This window comes from Symphalangus syndactylus, chromosome 21 (assembly GCF_028878055.3).
Source record: "Symphalangus syndactylus isolate Jambi chromosome 21, NHGRI_mSymSyn1-v2.1_pri, whole genome shotgun sequence".
Classification (NCBI taxonomy): Eukaryota; Metazoa; Chordata; class Mammalia; order Primates; family Hylobatidae; genus Symphalangus; species Symphalangus syndactylus.
Genome location: NC_072443.2, coordinates 72,318,746 through 72,332,328, shown reverse-complemented (window position 1 = coordinate 72,332,328; position 13,583 = coordinate 72,318,746). Strand labels below are relative to the sequence as shown.

The 13,583-nt window shown below is 38.7% G+C and overlaps 1 protein-coding gene across 1 annotated transcript in view; it reads right to left on the bottom strand.

Moving 5' to 3' along the window:
• Positions 1–6,312, bottom strand: part of FOXP1 (forkhead box P1) — a 439,375-nt gene extending 433,063 nt beyond the window's left edge. The window contains exon 1 of the mRNA XM_063630740.1: positions 6,071–6,312. The gene's annotated coding sequence lies outside the window, so the exon portion shown is untranslated. The remainder of the gene's footprint in view (positions 1–6,070) is intronic.
• Between the last annotated feature and the right edge of the window lie 7,271 nt (positions 6,313–13,583).

The following is a 13,583-nucleotide window of genomic DNA, read 5'->3' as shown; positions in this document are numbered from 1 at the left end:
CTGAACCACACATACACAAAGTAAACCCCGTTTTCCCTCTACTGCTCTCAAACTGCAGCAGCAGGGAGCAGAACCTGCCCCAATCAGCTGCTCTCGGGAGAGCTGACGCCTACCCTACTCTTCCTCTCCCCACTTGCTGAGGTGGGAAAGGCTCCCAAGAATACATATGTGAGCATAAGAGAACAGCGCATGCTCATGAATAAGATACATATACAAACACAGTAATACATATGAATGTATATAGGAATACATATATAAATATGTACATGAATATGTATACAAACATGAATATGTATAGGTATGTGTCTGAAGCATGGCCTACAAATCTGTCATCTCCAATGTGCAGAAAGATTTTTCTTTATCTCCTAAGACTGATTTATATCGTGGTCTCCTTCTCCAGCCACTTTCTTTTCCCCGCACCTCTCTAAATGTACCAGTCTCGCTCTTTCTACTGGCTTCTGTGGCTTCAGATCCCCTTCTCCAGCCCTGACTATCTTCCTAACCTCTAGTTCAATGTGTATTTCATCACCTTCCAAAAGACTCTGCCTGAAATTAACGTCTGCACCTCAAGCCACATCCAAACCTCAGCTCATCCCTTCCTAGCCTGCCCTCTCTCCTCTTCCATTAGCAAGAGATAAGAATACCAACCCCATTCTCCCAATCATCTGTCTTTCACACCAAGTCCTGCCCAAAACGTTAAGGATTTTGGGACCTCTCCATCACCGCCTTTCCAGTCTCATCAAACACTCAACTGCAGACTGTAGTTGCCGCTCTTCAGAACCTCACAATTTCCTCCTATCTGGGCTCCTCACTATATTGCTTTAAAATATGACAGATGAATTATCCCAGAGCACAGTTCTGACCAGAGACTCCTCTGCTCAAAAGTCCCTGGTTGTGCCCACTGGCAATAGAGTCAGTCCTCAAAAGGCTGATTCTTACGCCACAGAGTCTAATTTGAAATCTTGGCTCCACCTGACCATTGTGTGCCCAGGGTAAGATCACATGACCTTTCCAAGACTCAGTCTTCTCACCTCTATTAACTACAGATAATAACAGAATCACTGGCCTGTGCGGTGGCTCACGCCTGCAATCTCATTACTTTGGGAGGCCGAGGCGGGCGGATCGTGACATCAAAAGATCAAGACAATCCTGGCCATTATGATGAAACTCCATCTCTACTAAAAATACAAAAGAATTAGCTGGGCGTGGTGGCGCGCGCCTGTAGTCCCAGCTACTCGGGAGGCTGAGGCAAGTGAATCGCTTGAACCCAGGAGGCAGAGGTTACAGTGAGCCAAGATGGTGCCACTGCACTCTAGCCTGGTGACAAAGCAAGATTCCATCTCAAAAAAAAAAAAAAAAAAAAAAGAATCACCGTCCTTGGAAGCTTATTAGCAGTAAAATAATACAATGAATTGTCAACCACTAAGCTTGATGCCTTGCCCATAGCAAATGTTATCTGCCATTAGTATTTAATATTAATATTAATTAATGTTACTGAATTCTTTACTTCTTAACTCTGAATTTGAGGTTCTCCGTGATCTTACATCAGCTACCTTTCCAAGTTACTAATATTTTCTTCTTTCTCCTCTATGAGCTCTGTGTACCAACCAAAGGAATTGTTCATTGTTCTGAGTACCAAGATTGTTGGACTTTGTTGCTTATTCACCCAGCTGCCATGAGCCAGAAATCCCCTAACCCAAGTATCTAACGTTTATATTTTCAGCCAGCTCTAGCTTAAGTTCCTCATGAGGGTAACAAAATATCTTATTTCTTTCGACACTTTATTCCTAAGGACAGAATTTGAGTATGAACTTTTGCTTTTTCAAAGTTGCCTACACAAACATCAGAATAGGGCAGGAGGTACTGGAATCAAATGCTGGTCTCGTGCACACAATGCAGCATAGTGCATCTCTCAGAACACCAAAGTCTAAAACTGGGTTAATAACTTCATTACCTTGAAGTCTTCCGCCATTAGTTAGTAAATATATCCCTTTTTCTTGATTAACTCAATATCGTATTGCTATAATTGGAATAATTAATGATTTTATAGCTAAGACATCTAAAATTGTGTTTCTTTCCCTTTCTCATTATAAGTAAGGACTTTAGATGTTTTAATGAGCCATCATAACAAGTTTTAGCATCAGTGAAACCACTTCATACCTGAATGACTTAATATTGTCTGTAATCTGTCTCTTTGAATTCACATTTTTTTTCCATAAAAATGTATCAACTTCTTGCTGTGCAGTATGAACGAATGTATAACAATTCTTAAAAGTGATATATGCATGTGTGATGATTACACATTATAAACTCAATAACCACACCCATGTGTCATCTTCAAATGGTGTTTGTTAGGGACCCATGTGTTCTGTTCATGCAGCATGACAAAAACAAAGTCGTTGTTCAATCCAGGTTCTATTTATTTCAACGTCTAATGCTCTTAAGAGAAGGGGTGGTTCTCTGTTATTGAAAAAAGTTTGTAACTGTCAAAACAAGAAACTGACTTGGTTATAGTCAGAGGTTTATGATGCCAATACCAAACCAATGCCAGAACATATAATAAAAAGAAAAGTTCTGTCAATTTTTCCCGAAAGTCTGCTTCTATGCATTACCCACATATCCAGCCAATTCAAAAGGGATGAAAAGTAAAAATTCTCTGCTGTAATATAGCCAATGCAGCCAGTGGATTTCCTTTTCTAACTTTATTTTTTTAATGTCCTGTAGACTCATCGTAAATCATTTCCAATCTAATTCTCTGGCTTCCCAATTTTAACTGTCGGCCTTATTTAAAGAATGGCCTCTATATTTAACAGATTCCATATCCATTCTGAGAGCTAGTAAGCTAAAAAAGATGTTCTAAATGCATCATTCAACTGCGTGACTTTTTAAGCAGCTTAAATGTTAAACGGCCCAATTGTCTTACCTAGCAGTGATTTGAAAACTATATAGATGGCTTTCTACTAATGAAGAAAATTATAGTTTAGTGCATGTTCCACAGCTCGCCCTTCTAGGTTTCAGGTGAAATGTTTTTATAGCCGTGTATTCTCTAAATCTACCCGAACATGCATTATTTCATCAACAACAGAAAACATAAGAATTCAAAATTAACATAAGTACAAATTTTCCTTTTATCTGAAGATACACATTGTAACACCGGTTATTATTATTTTTTTTAACCTGTTGACTATTAGGGCTTTTGTTAAAATGAAAAATTAAATGAAGTTTCCTAAAGCACACGGAAACAGTTGCTTTCAAGGGTGCTCAAGGGAGAAAAAGGGAAGAAGAAAAGAACGTAGTGGCAGTTACAACAAATTAACAACATATAATAAAAATGCCATAAACATGCGGCATACATAATAAATCTAATCAAGTCTACAAGGCGGGCAGATAAAAATGATTAACTGCCACTATCCTCGAAAAGAAAAGAAAAATTTTGTCCCTAGCTATTCATCACAGCTAATGTTCTGACCCTAAATCTAACACGTAGAGCGAATGGTCTTTATAGTAACACACTGTACCAAGTAGAATGGCCTTTTCACTTCCTATTTTATTTTCTGAGAAATCAAGATAACAAAGATGTCAGAGCTACTTTTTAACTAAAGGTGTGGCTTTGGGGGGATGTTAATAAAGGTTCTCAGAATCTTTATCTCTATCATTAGAAATTTTTAAATAACCAAAAAAAAATTTAGTAACACAAAAATATTACATATCTTGAGGCAACATTCCATCACTTTTTATTGGCTGACTGCATTCATTTCCTGATTCCGCTGTGGTGCAAATGCAGTGAGGCCTCCAATCAATTAGGCCTCCACAGGCTAAATCTGTAAGGGGGTGGGGGTTATAAATTTCACCTAAAGGAAATGTAGGAAAACTGAGGCTTTCCTACAAGGGAGGTTCTGTGGCTCACAAAGGCCTGCATCACTTTCATGAGCGACACCTGGGATCCTCTTGGCACAGGAACATCTTGATAGGTAGCAGGTTTATGACTCCTTTGCTTTTATAAGTGCTGTTGCAGTAAGGGTTACCTGAAGTGAGGATGAACACAACGACATGTACAAAACAAATATAATAAAATAAATTAAATAAGGTGGAAAAAAACTGAAGTGGTTCAAATGAACAAACTCCTACTTGCTCCTCAAAGAAAACACGAAGAGCTTTCAGAAACATCTCCTCTGAGAGATGCAAGAGAATATGAGTAAATTACAACAATTAAAAACCATTAAAGATAGAATAATTGAGAATACCTGTTTAGGTAACAATGACTTTCTTGAATGCCTCATAACAGAGGTTCTATTTTTATCACTCTTTTTGCAAAAACTTGCATAATTTAACAATAATTGTGGATTTTTAATTTTTATACATCCACAAGAACATAAAGTGAAAACCATAAATTATACTGACTCCAGCTGTTAAATGTTGGCATTTTGTCTTTAAAAAAAAAAAAAAGTTCAAAAATCTGTTTCCTTAAACCAAGGAAATGTGGGAAAAGGCCATCCTGCCAGTGGAAACCTTCAGCAGCAGAAAGCTCAGGCTGCGGTTTCTTGCCGAGGCAGCAAACTCCACTGAAAGAGAAGTCGCTGCCAACTCAAATACTGTTTGCTTTCACACCCAAGAACAAACTGTGTGCATGGCGAAGGCATCGAAGGGCTCGGAGCAGCTGGAGAGGACTGCAGAAAGGTAACAGTAGTGTCAGAGCTACTGTAAACTGGTTCTCACTTTTCTATCAGCAAGTTAGCATCCAGGAAAACAACGCGATGCTTTCACCTTGCATCCCAGCAGCCCTAAGTCAGGACCTGCTGTAACTCAAAACCTCCCCTTTCTAAGTCAACAAGCCAAGGGACTTTTCAGAAAAAGAAAAAAGAAAAAATCACGCAGACAAAAGAAACACATACTTCAACAGTGGGATTCTAAGGGCCAAGAGGTTCAGGCTTGAAATGGAGTCATGAGGAATTTCCATATCTCAGTGCAACATGCAACCCACCCTCTCTGTAAGCAGGAAATGCAAAGGAAGTGTTCACTGCAACTTTGTAAACCAAAGGCAGAAAGCTCTGCCAAAGCAAATATCCTTACTGCAAGGCTTCTGCTTAAAAGGTCCTGCAAGTTACAGTTGTGCCTCATGGATGGGCGTCAGTAAGGATGTGTGTGTGTGTGTGTGTGTGTGTGTGTGGTGGGGAGGGGGGTTTGGGGGGCAGTCAAGAATTCTATAGGAAGAGAAAAACAATCCAAGTCTCCAAAAAGCGAAAGGTTTATTCCATGATGACATTCTGTTCCAGTTTCAAGTAAACAAAGGCCAACTTCTTGTAGACATGGCACCATTTAAGGCCCAAGTTAAAAGCGGTTAAATAAGAAAGATTTTAAAAGTTCCTTTGTGCATGCTGCTTTGAAATAAATAGTTCAAATTCTTGTGCAGTGCCATGTAGTCAGGAAGAGATGAGCCCTCCATCTGAGACAAGCCTCACGTTATCAAACTCTGCCTCCCCATGCCTGGCCTGTTGCAAATCCAGAATCAAACACTGTTAATTATTTGCAGGAAAAATCCTTTTCAAAGTAAAAAAATCAAATTGTTTGTTCAAAAACTCCTGCTCCATCTAAGTTCCCCCTCCCGCTGAACATCATTACTTCAAAGAGCTCACAAAAAATGTCATGGCCTCCAAACATGTATATGAAGGAAATGGTGAATCTGTATGAATGGAAGATCTAAGTATTCTCCACTTGTAATAATAACACTTACCTAAAACAAAAATATCACATATTTCCAATTCTAGATTGGACTTTGTCAGGTTTCAATATTAAGAGTCAATTTTATTGACTTCCTCCAGTTTAAATTTAGAAATCTTTTTCTTACTGTCTTAACCACCCATGCCTACTTGCCCCCACTATAAAAAGTTTCATGGTTTAGACACAGGTTGAAAAATCTGCCTAACTAAATAAACAAAGACTGCCTTTCTTTCCAAATAAAAAGGAGTTTAAGAATTTGCCTACTGTTCCCCCATGACACAATCATACAGCAAATTCTCCCACCTCCAAAATGATTGATGTGATGTCTTTCCTTCCTTTCATCATTCCCTACCTTGTCTGGTCGCTGGTGAAAACCAGGAAGCCGCAGACACACACTTCGGTCTTCCGCTTGTGCGGGCCTCAATTCTCCAATGCCAGCTTGCTGCCAATGTCCTTGCAGCCAATGGTAAACAGGCCACAAGGTTCAAGTTAACTGCGGAGCGTTACTACACTGAACATCTGGTCATGAATGAACGGATTGCCCACTAACTCTCAGCATTGGGCAGCTGATGAAAAATTCAACATTTTCCTTGTTGGCACAGTTGTTGTGGAGAATTCTCTAGAGCTTCCTGAATTATATTAAGAAAATTTCACTGCAGCAATCTATATCTGTGAGAACAGCTGGTGTTGAAAGGGATCTGCTGCTCTCTCCCTGTGCTGGGGGACCTCATGTTGGATCAGGACACTTTTACTACATTTGTCCTTGAAAACTTAGCCTTCGTTCAGGGGTACAGGGTAAAGCAGGAAAGACAGCTCACGGATGCTGGATTCCACACAGACGAACATCTTAATTCAGAGTGAAAAATCTATTACTCAGTGAAGAAGGCATTAAGATCAAAATAGTTCATTAGAAACAGACCTGCCTCTGAATTCTCTTTAGAAAACGTATCTAATCAAAATTATTGTTGGGTTATGAAATCAGATTGGTCCTATCAGGACGGCACATTTCCTAAAGATTTTCAGTAGAAAATAATAGTCCTTTATAAAACTCAACTAGATGCAATGTGTCCAAACATTACTTTTTCACCACATAACTGATTTTAAACTCAGCAAAGTGTTTTATTAAACCTAAGGTGACACAATTAGACCAAATCTGATGTAATATGTTACATTATAGTCCGCACTGGAAGAGGTCACAGCGACAGAGGTGTCTGAGGCTTAAGAAAAGAAATTCTCTAAAAATATAACAGTCGCGATTAAAGAAATTAACTTGTTAATGGATATACGTGATATATTATTATTCTTTTTGTTTAAAAAAAAGGAAGTGGTAAACTTAAGTCAAGCTAAATTTAGGCTATTATCTATGCAGCATAAATTTCACTTCTGTGTATAAATGCTAACTTGCATATTTCTCCATGGTAACTAAACTATGATTAAAACAACAGTGAAACCAGCCTTTAAAGCCACCTGTTTAACTAGGAACAACCTAATTTACAAAAATACTTAAACTTTGGAAATTTCATGGGCATCTATATCATGCTTTTCCCAGTAGAAAGCTCACTTTTCCATGAACATATAATTGCAATGCACTTGGCCTAGGTCGCAATCCTTCTTTTTTCAACTAGTGTAATTTTTTTCATGTATTGTTCATGCTAACATAAGTGGTATTTAAGATTATAAAGAATAAGACTCTAATAACTCTTTCCAAGAAGGAAGTTATTTTACCGTTTGGAAGGGATTAATTTACCTAGAAAGTATCTTCACATTTTACAAAAAGAACAAATGAAAAAAGTGAGAAAATTCCAAACTGAAATGACTCTTTGAGATGGCAAGCCACATTCAAACTAATTTTTTTATTGAGTAGCCTGGTAATTTACTAATGAAGAAATGGGCTATTTTATTGGTGAAATTAAAGAAATAATTATAATATGCCCAAGAATAGTAAAAATGTAGGTATAAGCAATATTTTCTTATTTAATTATAAAACATAAAAGTAGGTTTGAATGTGAATCATTTTGAAACCTTAGAATTAGGTTTAGAATTTAAATACTGAAAACCCCATGAAGTTGAAGCATAATCATAATAGGTCAGGTATGGTGTGAAAATCATGACTCATATTCATGACACATATTCAGAAATGCCTCATACTAAAACTTTATTATAATCAAAAATTGATCCTCAGTTTTTTTTGTCTCCTGGTCTTTACATGATGTAATGTCTAAGACCACATTTCACACTGTTAAGTAATGATGACTATAGAAGGCTCATAATAAAAAAAAAAACCTCATAAAATGTCACAATTTATAATTTTATGTATACTTGCCTCTCTAATATCATGTACCTTTACGCAGTGGATGCTAATTAGATAACAATGGTATTACTATAATGTCTATAAAACCTGCTTTTAAAACCAAATTCTGTTAAAAATAGTCTTTTCAAGCTGACATAGCCCATTTCCAGGGTCATATTTAAAATAATTAGCGCCATTGCTAGTAAATGTTGTAATAAAACTTGAAAATGATTTCTAAGCAAAATGCAAAATTCTCTAAAACTTAACAAGAAAGTCTGCCAGTAATCTGAGATTTTGAAGGGGTGTCTGTGAAATCAAAGCAGTTTTAACATTTTAAAGTTCAGAATCTCTAGGGCCACTTACATGGCTCCTGAAAACTACTCTTGGAAAACCTAACCTATGGACTGTCTTATCCCATCTGATTCTTTTTCATTTTTTAAATTTTTTGTAGAAATGGGACCTCACTGTGTTGCCCAGGCTGGTGCTGGACTCCTGGGCTCAAGTGATCCTCCAGGCTTGGCCTCCCAAAGTGTTGGGGTTACAGGCATGAGCCACTGCACTCAGCCCCATATACTTCTTTGACACATACAAATGTCTGCGGAGCAGAGCAGGAGTTTTTGAGAAGCAGATGGAAACAAATGCCTATTACGCCTGCATCAACAATGTCCACTAAAAGAGCCCCAATTTCCAGAAGAGTCACCAGCTCCCAAAGAGCAGAATGTAAATTGTTCACATGCACCAGCCCAACTCCAAGGCAATCAGCAGTTATTTTTAGAAGTCCAGGATTTTTGTTTTCTCAGAACAGTGATGAGTCCTCTTTAGAGACAGGTTTTTAAAACCAACAGTCAATTCTCCTTTTTAAGCCTCCCCTATTTCAAGTCCAATTCAGCTATTGGACAAAAAATCTAGAAGAAAGAATTCCACAGGCAGTGGTCATTTGTTCTTTAATACATCCCAGACCTTAGAAGAAAAGGTCAAACAGGTTATCTGTGAGTGTGAAGCAATGCCTAGGAACCAATGAAGGAAAAAGGTAACTACACCCACTATGAATTTGTCTGCTAGGTTTCTCCCAATAAGACACAAAGTCTCTTCAATGGATCAAAGATGCATTTTTATAGTTTTAAAAATAGATATTTTAATAGATAAGGTGATCAAATTGAAGGGTCATCAATAATAGCATCTTTGTGTTTTGTATATGACTTTGCATTTGTCAGGTAGCTGCCATTTCATCATTATACTGACCCTTGTGTCAAAGGTAGTGTCAGTCTTACAGATGGATGACTCTGGAAAAACTAAATGGCTCATCCCAAAACTGCTGGGATTTGTTTAGGGACTCCAATTCCAGTGCTCCTTTCACTAAGATGGCTCTCAACGAAAGAACTGAACTAGAGGCTGGGTGCAGTGGCTCACGCCTGTAATCCCAGCACTTTGGGAGGCTGAGACGGGCGGATCACCTGAGGTCGGGAGTTCGAGACCAGCCTGACCAACATGGAGAAACCCCATCTCTACTAAAAATACAAAATTAACCGGGTGTGGTGCAGCATGCCTGTAATCCCAGCTACTTGGGAGGCTGAGGCAGGAGAATTGCTTGAACCCAGGATCACGCCACTGCACTCCAGCCTGGGCAACAAGAGGAAAACTCCGTCACAAAAAAAAAAAAAAATTGAACTGGATAATCCAGACAAAACCAACTACTTCCCCCTAGTTAATATCTGGAGACTGTTTCACTGATTCTATTATTTGGCTCATGACTGAACAGATTCCTAGTTCCCTTTTAGCATTAAAATAATAGGTAGAAGAATAAAGCTCGGCGTCTTACGACCCTTGTTTCCAAAGTCTGTAAGATCAGGCCCCAACTAGTTCTGCTGCCTTGAGTCTTTCTGCTCTCCATCTTGTATGCCTTTTTGCTGTTCCTCAAACCCACCCAGTTTGCGATACCCCAGGGTCTGAACACTGGTTGTTCCCTAAGTCTGGAATGCTTCTCTTCCAAGCTGCTCCTGGCTGCCTCCTTCTTGCCATTCAGACCTCAGCTTAAAAGTCACCTCCTCTGAGAAGCATTACCTGGGTACCTCATCTAAACTGGCCCAGGGGCACTCCTTATTCCATCATTCTGTTTTATTTCTCTGCACAGCACTTTCCTGTGATACTGTTCTTTGTTGTTTGTTTAGCATCTGTACCCTACTAGAATACCAGCAACACAACAGCAAGGTTCTTGGCAGTCTTGTTAACAGTTATATTCCCAGTACTTACAACACTGCCTGGCACACCAAAAGTCTTCAATAAATAATTGCTAAATGAATGAAGGAATCATATCCCACATCAGATCAGTCTCCAATAATGTATCCTCCTCTTTATAATGTAGAGCCCTTTGATATGGTCAACGTTGCACAAATTTCCTGTAATTAATGGGGGGGGGGTTGGTTATGAATGACTTGGCTACATTAAAATGTATTACAAATGCTCTGCAGAAAAAAAGACTGGTTTCTTTAATGATATATCCAATAAGAGGTATCTTTGCACCCACTGGGAAACAGAGATGGGATACAAAAATGCAGAGTTTAGTTGCACAAATCCTTTCTATATTAATTAATCATCTAACATAAAAGAGAAGGCATAAAGAAGAGCAGCTAGAGCCTCATTCAGGAGGAGGGATAGGGCAGAGTTGAGCCAAGTCTTAGAGTTCAGTCTATCTTGAACTCTGCTACCCGACTATACAGAACCTTGAGTGCTGGAACAGTAGGGCATCAAAGCAGGGCAAGAATCCTGAAACTTCTGGAGCTGCCACAGACAGCAGGAAGCTCAGTAAGTCTCAGGTGTAACCAGGAATGTGGTGCCCGATGATTACAACCATATCCAGCAGAAATGCATTGCTCAGCCCTAAGACATGCACCTGGGACGTTAGTTTAATCAACTCAAGTCTAGGAAGCAGACACACTATTATCATCTCCATTTTGTAAATGAGGAAACTGGGCTTGGAAAGTTTAAGTAACTGACCCAGTTGCAGAGCCAGGATTTGACCCAGGAAGTCTGAGTCAAAGCCAAGCTCTTAACCCACAGGCTTGCGTCCCGTGGGAACAAGCTTCCTAGCAAGCACTAAATAAAGACTCCTAAAGGAGCCATGGTCAGCTAAGATCAGGCCTAAAGCAACCTACCTTCAAGTAACACAAATTCCAGTTAAGACTGACTACATAATTTATGGGGCCCATGGCATAATGAATACTTGGGCCCCCTTGTTCAAAATTTTAAAAAATATTTAAGAAGACAGCAACAGCAGAGCATTAAACCGAGCGTGGGTCCCTTCTAAGTGTCGGGTCCTGTGAGATTGGGCATGTCTCACACCCACGAATACAGCCCTGATTCTAAGTGTTTTATTTCTTCGAAACTTTACTCCCTGTACTTCAACTGTATTCATCTCTGTATAAGGTTCGATGTATGAGTCATAAGGAACATATATATATATATATATATATATATATATACATTTAAATGGAACCAGCAGAGTCTAGGAGGGGTTGGAAGCACGTGTACATTTCCCACTTTGTATTTTAAATTGTCTAAGCCATCAAGTGGCAGTCCCTGGAATTGCATGAAGAGAGCTTAGGAGGCAAAAACCCATTCGGAAGGAACGAGATCTAACTGGATTCCAAAGTTCCAAACTTTAGGAAGGTTGCAAAAGAGCCATCTAAACTGCTCCACAGATTATGTGGATGAGCATTTATAATTTGGAAACATTTTATCTGGATGGATTTTGCTAGTGTTTTCCAAGTGATATCCTGAATGTAGGTATTGCTGCCTGTGGTTCTTTGGATTGTTCAACAAATACTTTCCAAATGCACGTTATGTGCCAGGCAATGTGACGGGCCTTGGGGCCACAGTTTTTGCCTCTGTGGAACTTACAGACTGAACACTGGGAAATAAATGTTAAACAAATAATTTTACAAATAGACATATAATTACAATGTATGGTCAAGTCTACAAGAGCTATCAAGTCTGCAGTACCATAGGAGAAAACAATAGGAGGACCCCGTATTTTCAGCTGAGAGGACAAGGAAGGAAAACCCCACCAAAGCTCTCCCTGATTTCACAGAGTTAATCTACAAACCTTTGATGTCCTCAACTTATACTATTTAGAATAATTTCTCCATCTACACTGGAAAAGGCAGGAAAGTTCCTATGTCTAGTATAATTCCAGGTCCCAAGCTGTACAGACGGACCTAATCCTACAGTTTAACTGTTCTCCGTATAACATTTTACAGGGATGCAAGGGAAGCAGGGAGAAGGCAGAGACAGGGAAAGAAGGAAGAAGCAGAGAGAGTGGGGAAAGAGAGAGAAGGGGAGAGGAAGGAAGGAAAACCAGAAAGATCACTACCTTCTGTCCACAGAATAGCTTTTAAGATATAACCATTTTCTTTTTTTATCCTCCTCCAAAAGCTTGAAAACACTCTTCGTACCATTCATAGCTTCTATCACTCCAATGTCTTAACATTATTTTAACAGAGCTTTGTGTGTGCAAATAATGCTAAAACCAGAAATTGTGCCTCTTTCCTTAGAAGCATCTATCTAATCTGATTGTATATATGTCAAGTCGATGTGTGCAATATGTATGTCAACAGTGCTTAAGTAATATCTTGTCTCCACTTGCTTCTGATTTCTTTGAATTCTCATATTAACCACTCTCATTTTTTTTAAAACAGTGCTGGGATTTTCCCTCTTTGAAACTTGACAGAAACATAAGATATTTCAGTTCTTGCTATGAAGCACTAAGCACGCTGAAAACATCGCCAGCCCTTTAGTCTCATTAGTTTCCTTTAAACACCTACTTTGCTGGTATAAGCTAATGTGAACCCTTTTCACCCTGTTTAAATACCAACATAAAATTTGTACACAACAATAAAACATGTGGCTCATTTGTCATGCTTCCAGGAGCAACTATGTCACTCACACCAAGAACCACGGGCTGGGGGTGCAGAGTGATTTCGCTCCCATTTCACATCACTCAATTGTGCCTTCTGTAGAAAAGCTTTTAACAACCACATCTGGCCTTTAATAAATCACTGCACTTTGTCTTCCTGCCAAAACTCCTCCTTTATCTAACTTACATCTTCATGATGAGATAGGAAATCATGCATTATGGTGGTGACAAACAATTGTAATTATGTCATTAGTAGCCATTTAGTCTACAAAGGTGCTCAAAAAGGAAATACAATGCAAAATAAGAAATATAGGATAATACATTGATCACAGTTCTAATCCGCTTTTACTTCATGAGTGTAAAAAGCTGGCATAATTCTTGGGCACAGCAGGCAGTAATGGCACACCACTTTATGAACTATACAGCTATTTTATTCTCCTATCTACTTAAAAATAAAAAAGCATTTAATAGCTTGATTTAGACATAAAAGTTATTTGTGATGCCTCGCTGATTATAATATTTATTTTTCAACTGTTCGTAGAAGTGACTTTCTGTGTTAGGAAAGAAACTTGAGTTATTTGGGTTTATGAAATTTAACAACCATAGGTGTGTACATACACACACGTGTATATGTGTGGATATACAGGTATGTACATAGATGTA